The sequence below is a fragment of the Oncorhynchus clarkii genome, chromosome 4, assembly GCF_045791955.1.
Source record: "Oncorhynchus clarkii lewisi isolate Uvic-CL-2024 chromosome 4, UVic_Ocla_1.0, whole genome shotgun sequence".
NCBI classification, from domain to species: Eukaryota; Metazoa; Chordata; class Actinopteri; order Salmoniformes; family Salmonidae; genus Oncorhynchus; species Oncorhynchus clarkii.
Window position 1 is genome coordinate 89,968,236 of NC_092150.1, and position 6,397 is coordinate 89,974,632.

Genomic DNA, 6,397 nt, shown 5'->3' on the forward strand with positions numbered 1-6,397 from the left:
ATCAGTCACTAACTCCACAGATATCCTAAACACTACAGTATCAGTCACTAACTCCACAGATATCCTAAACACTACAGTATCAGTCACTAACTCCACAGATATCCAAAACACTACAGTATCAGTCACTAACTCCACAGATATCCTAAACACTACAGTATCAGTCACTAACTCCACAGATATCCAAAACACTACAGTATCAGTCACTAACTCCACAGATATCCTAAACACTACAGTATCAGTCACTAACTCCACAGATATCCAAAACACTACAGTATCAGTCACTAACTCCACAGATATCCTAAACACTACAGTATCAGTCACTAACTCCACAGATATCCTAAACACTACAGTATCAGTCACTAACTCCACAGATATCCTAAACACTACAGTATCAGTCACTAACTCCACAGATATCCTAAACACTACAGTATCAGTCACTAACTCCACAGATATCCTAAACACTACAGTATCAGTCACTAACTCCACAGATTACCTAAACACTACAGTATCAGTCACTAACTCCACAGATATCCTAAACACTACAGTATCAGTCACTAACTCCACAGATATCCAAAACACTACAGTATCAGTCACTAACTCCACAGATATCCTAAACACTACAGTATCAGTCACTAACTCCACAGATATCCTAAACACTACAGTATCAGTCACTAACTCCACAGATATCCAAAACACTACAGTATCAGTCACTAACTCCACAGATATCCAAAACACTACAGTATCAGTCACTAACTCCACAGATATCCAAAACACTACAGTATCAGTCACTAACTCCACAGATATCCTAAACACTACAGTATCAGTCACTAACTCCACAGATATCCTAAACACAATTGGATTTAAAAGACTGAAATACTATTGGCTACTCTTACACCTACTTGGCAGCAACTGGCAAAGTGCTCAGACCTCAGAGTCGAACTGCTACTTTGATCGCTCCATGTATGACTCTCTAGGAACCAAAGAGGGATGAAATCCTAGCTTTTCTTCAGCTGTGTCAGTGACTGCTGTTCTGTTCTGTTCAACATGACTGTACCCCCCCCCCCCAAACCAATAAAAATGCCCCAAGCCAAGAGCAGTTGTTTCCCGGCTCCAGTCCTACCCCGACCATGGGTTCTTACTCATTTATTTTTTATAAAAAGGCGCTATTGGTGTAAAAGAAGAGGGGGTGTAGGGTAGGTAACGTTCGGCGGGCGGAGGTTTAGGGTATCTGGGGCTGAGTGCGAACAGCTGAGAGGTGTGATTTCACAAGCTCGCTGCCCCCTGTCAGGCTCTGATTGGGCTGGACAGGAGGTGCAGGCGAGGCCCAGGCTTCAGAGGGACACCGACAGGTGGCAGGCCGCTGCTCTCTGCTGGAGCTGGGGAGGGGGGCAGGCCGCGGCAGAGGCTGGGGAGGGGGGGGACACCCTGGGGATAGAAAAGGCCGGGAGAGGAGGTCTGATCTGGGCACAGTTCAGATCAGCATGGTACGACAGGAGGATAGGACAGGAGAGGAGAGAACAGCACAAGAGAGAAGGAGAGAGACACGGAGAGGAGAGGAGAGGAGAGGAGAGGAGAGAAAGAAGAGAGAGGAGAGAGAGAGAGGGAGAGGAGAGGAGAGAGAGGAGAGAGGTTGAGGACTGGATCTAGATCTGGTCGGGGTGTTCTAAGTGAAGTTGAGGAGAGGAGAGGAGAGGAGAGGAGACATTCTGGTAGAGGAGAGGAGAGGAGAGGAGAGGAGAGGAGAGGAGAGGAGAGGAGAGGAGAGGAGAGGAGAGGATACATTCTGGTAGAGGAGAGGAGACATTCTGGTAGAGGAGGGGAGACATTCTGGTAGAGGAGAGGAGACATTCTGGTAGAGGAGAGGAGACATTCTGTAGAGGAGAGGAGGCATTCTGGTAGAGGAGAGGAGACGTTCTGGTAGAGGAGAGGAGACGTTCTTGTAGAGGAGAGGAGACATTCTGGTAGAGGAGAGGAGACATTCTGGTAGAGGAGAGGAGACATTCTGGTAGAGGAGAGGAGACATTCTGGTAGAGGAGAGGAGAGGAGACATTCTGGTAGAGGAGAGGAGACGTTCTGGTAGAGGAGAGGAGACATTCTGGTAGAGGAGAGGAGACAATCTGGTAGAGGAGAGGAGACATTCTGGTAGAGGAGAGGAGAGGAGACATTCTGGTAGAGGAGAGGAGACATTCTGGTAGAGGAGAGGAGACATTCTGGTAGAGGAGAGGAGAGGAGACATTCTGGTAGAGGAGAGGAGAGGAGACATTCTGGTAGAGGAGAGGAGACGTTCTGGTAGAGGAGAGGAGACATTCTGGTAGAGGAGAGGAGACATTCTGGTAGAGGAGAGGAGACATTCTGGTAGAGGAGAGGAGAGGAGACATTCTGGTAGAGGAGAGGAGAGGAGACATTCTGGTAGAGGAGAGGAGAGGAGACATTCTGGTAGAGGAGAGGAGACGTTCTGGTAGAGGAGAGGAGACGTTCTGGTAGAGGAGAGGAGACATTCTGGTAGAGGAGAGGAGACATTCTGGTAGAGGAGAGGAGAGGAGACATTCTGGTAGAGGAGAGGAGAGGAGACATTCTGGTAGAGGAGAGGAGAGGAGACATTCTGGTAGAGGAGAGAAGAGGAGACATTCTGGTAGAGGAGGTCTGTGGATTCAATGGAACTGTTACCGTTCAGCTTTTCAGGTAAATATTTTTTTGAGTTTAACAAATATTTCTCTGAAAGTTCTGCTTGTAGTTTATAAAAAGTTAAAGGCTCTACTGAGTGAAGTAAAATGTTTCTGATAGTTGCTTTAAGTCATTTTTTTTAACAATCTATGTAAAAACCTAAAGTACTTATAATGAATAGGTTTGAGTGAGTCACATGTGCTGTGCCCTCTCATCATCAAATTGGCTTGATTTGCTGTGCCATTTGAGCTGAGAGTGGGATCGGGGGACGGGACGAGACGGGGAGGGTACGGGGGGGCCGGCAGCAGGTGTTGGAACAGTTGTTAGGTGATGTCTCTCTATCTGTTGTTTACGACGTTGGGACAACGGCACTCTGGAGCAGTAGCAGGACATGACGCCTCTGTCAGGTGAGGAGATCAGAGGAGAGGAATGTAGGAGAGGAGTGTTCTCTAGGAGAGGAGAGGGGTGTTCTGGAGGAAAACCAGTGTTTAATCTGGGGGCCTGAAGGCATGCTTCTGTTACCCGAGGCTGAGGTGTCACAAGGTTTGTGTCTTTGATCTACAGTGGAGTGGCAGGAAAGTGAGGACCATGTCAGTTGCTGTTGGTTTTGTCATTGTCCTTTTAGATTCTTGAAGGTTCTTAGAATTCATTCTAGGTTCTAAGAATTTGTTCCAGAGAAGAAGTAGGATTTAAGGTAGAATTTTATGCATTGTGTTTTCAGTGGAGCCTGCTCTACTCCGTTTAGAAAAGTGGAGTGACTGTCTGAGTGGCCTTCTTCCTAAGACCAGCCTGTGTGGGCCGGTACTTTGACACACAAACACACACACTACGAGTGGAGAAGAGGAGGATTCTGGGATGTGGACGAGACAGTGAATCGCAGAAAAAGGTACAGAAAATGATATGTGTTGTAAATTGACTGTTTTTACCATTTTTATCGTGTAACATATACGTTGTCTATACTTTCATCAGTCTTAGTTGTCTTAAAGCCAGTTTAGTTGTTGAGACTGAGTCATAGGTTGTTGTCAGGGGTTTCAGGCATCTCAATGTTGATGTCATGGTAAGTGACCTTTATGTGGTAGAGGTCAGCCAGCCTCACCCCTCTGAGTTACGTAGACACATGCAGGCTAAAGTTACTTACCGCGAGGGAACGGACAGACAGCCGGTCAACTAATATGGCTGCAGCATTATCCATCAAACTTATCCTCCTTAGACTGACATTATCCATCCAACTTATCCTCCTTAGATTGACATTATCCATCAAACTTATCCTCCTTAGACTGACATTATCCATCAAACTTATCCTCCTTAGACTGAAATTATCCATCAAACTTATCCTCCTTAGACTGACGTTATCCATCCAACTTATCCTCCTTGGACTGACGTTATCCATCCAACTTATCCTTCTTAGACTAATGTTATCCATCAAACTTATCCTCCTTAGACTGACATTATCCATCAAACTTATCCTCCTTAGACTGGCGTTATCCATCCAACTTATCCTCCTTGGACTGACGTTATCCATCCAACTTATCCTCCTTAGACTGACGTTATCCATCAAACTTATCCTCCTTAGACTGACGTTATCCATCAAACTTATCCTCCTTAGACTGACGTTATCCATCAAACTTATCCTCCTTAGACTGACGTTATCCATCCAACTTATCCTCCTTAGACTGACGTTATCCATCAAACTTATCCTCCTTAGACTGACGTTATCCATCCAACTTATCCTCCTTAGACTGACGTTATCCATCAAACTTATCCTCCTTATACTGACGTTATCCATCAAACTTATCCTCCTTAGACTGACGTTATCCATCAAACTTATCCTCCTTAGACTGACGTTATCCATCCAGCTTATCCTCCTTAGACTGAAGTTATCCATCCAGCTTATCCTCCTTAGACTGACGTTATCCATCAAACTTATCCTCCTTAGACTGACGTTATCCATCCAACTTATCCTCCTTAGACTGACGTTATCCATCCAACTTATCCTCCTTAGACTGACGTTATCCATCAAACTTATCCTCCTTAGACTGACGTTATCCATCAAACTTATCCTCCTTAGACTGACATTATCATTCAAACTTATCCTCCTTAGACTGACGTTATCCATCCAACTTATCCTCCTTAGACTGACGTTATCCATCAAACTTATCCTCCTTAGACTGACGTTATCCATCAAACTTATCCTCCTTAGACTGACGTTATCCATCCAACTTATCCTCCTTAGACTGACATTATCCATCCAACTTATCCTCCTTAGACTGACGTTATCCATCCAACTTATCCTCCTTAGACTGACATTATCCATCAAATGTATCCTCCTTAGACTGACATTATCATTCAAACTTATCCTCCTTAGACTGACGTTATCCATCAAATGTATCCTCCTTAGACTGACAATATCATTCAAACTTATCCTCCTTAGACTGACGATATCCATCCAACTTATCCTCCTTAGACTGACATTATCCATCAAACTTATCCTCCTTAGACTGACGTTATCCATCAAACTTATCCTCCTTAGACTGCCATTATCCATCCAACTTATCCTCCTTGTACTGACGTTATCCATCAAACTTATCCTCCTTAGACTGACGTTATCCATCCAACTTATCCTCCTTAGACTGACGTTATCCATCAAACTTATCCTCCTTAGACTGACATTATCAATCCAACTTATCCTCCTTAGACTGACGTTATCCATCAAACTTATCCTCCTTAGACTGATGTTATCCATCCAACTTATCCTCCTTAGACTGACATTATCCATCCAACTTATCCTCCTTAGACTGACGTTATCCATCCAACTTATCCTCCTTAGACTGACGTTATCCATCAAACTTATCCTCATTAGACTGACGTTATCCATCAAACTTATCCTCCTTAGACTGACGTTATCCATCCAACTTATCCTCCTTAGACTGACATTATCCATCCAACTTATCCTCCTTAGACTGACGTTATCCATCCAACTTATCCTCCTTAGATTGACATTATCCATCAAACGTATCCTCCTTAGACTGACGTTATCCATCAAACTTATCCTCCTTAGACTGACATTATCCATCCAACTTATCCTCCTTAGACTGACGTTATCCATCAAACTTATCCTCCTTAGACTGACGTTATCCATCAAACTTATCCTCCTTAGACTGACGTTATCCATCCAACTTATCCTCCTTAGACTGACATTATCATCCAACTTATCCTCCTTAGACTGACGTTATCCATCCAACTTATCCTCCTTAGATTGACATTATCCATCAAACGTATCCTCCTTAGACTGACATTATCCATCAAACTTATCCTCCTTAGACTGACATTATCCATCCAACTTATCCTCCTTAGACTGACGTTATCCATCAAACTTATCCTCCTTAGACTGACGTTATCCATCAAACTTATCCTCCTTAGACTGACGTTATCCATCCAACTTATCCTCCTTAGACTGACATTATCCATCCAACTTATCCTCCTTAGACTGACGTTATCCATCAAACTTATCCTCCTTAGACTGACATTATCCATCCAACTTATCCTCCTTGGACTGACGTTATCCATCAAACTTATCCTCCTTAGACTGACGTTATCCATCAAACTTATCCTCCTTAGACTGACGTTATCCATCCAGCTTATCCTCCTTAGACTGACGTTATCCATCAAACTTATCCTCCTTAGACTGACGTTATCCATCCAACTTATCCTTCTTAGACTGACGTTATCCATC

General features: G+C 44.0%; 1 long non-coding RNA gene across 3 annotated transcripts in view; it reads left to right on the plus strand.

The window, feature by feature from the left end:
* Window positions 1-2,593: 2,593 nt before the first annotated feature.
* LOC139407903 (uncharacterized) overlaps window positions 2,594-6,397 on the plus strand; it is an 8,061-nt gene continuing 4,257 nt past the window's right edge. The window contains exons 1-2 of one of the 3 annotated variants that reach the window (XR_011634137.1): window positions 2,594-2,682; window positions 3,410-3,550. This is a non-coding gene — a long non-coding RNA (uncharacterized lncRNA). Of the gene's footprint in view, window positions 2,683-2,919; window positions 3,072-3,104; window positions 3,208-3,409; window positions 3,551-6,397 lie in introns of those variants that run through there. The other 2 variants (XR_011634138.1, XR_011634139.1) reach the window with 2 other exon arrangements.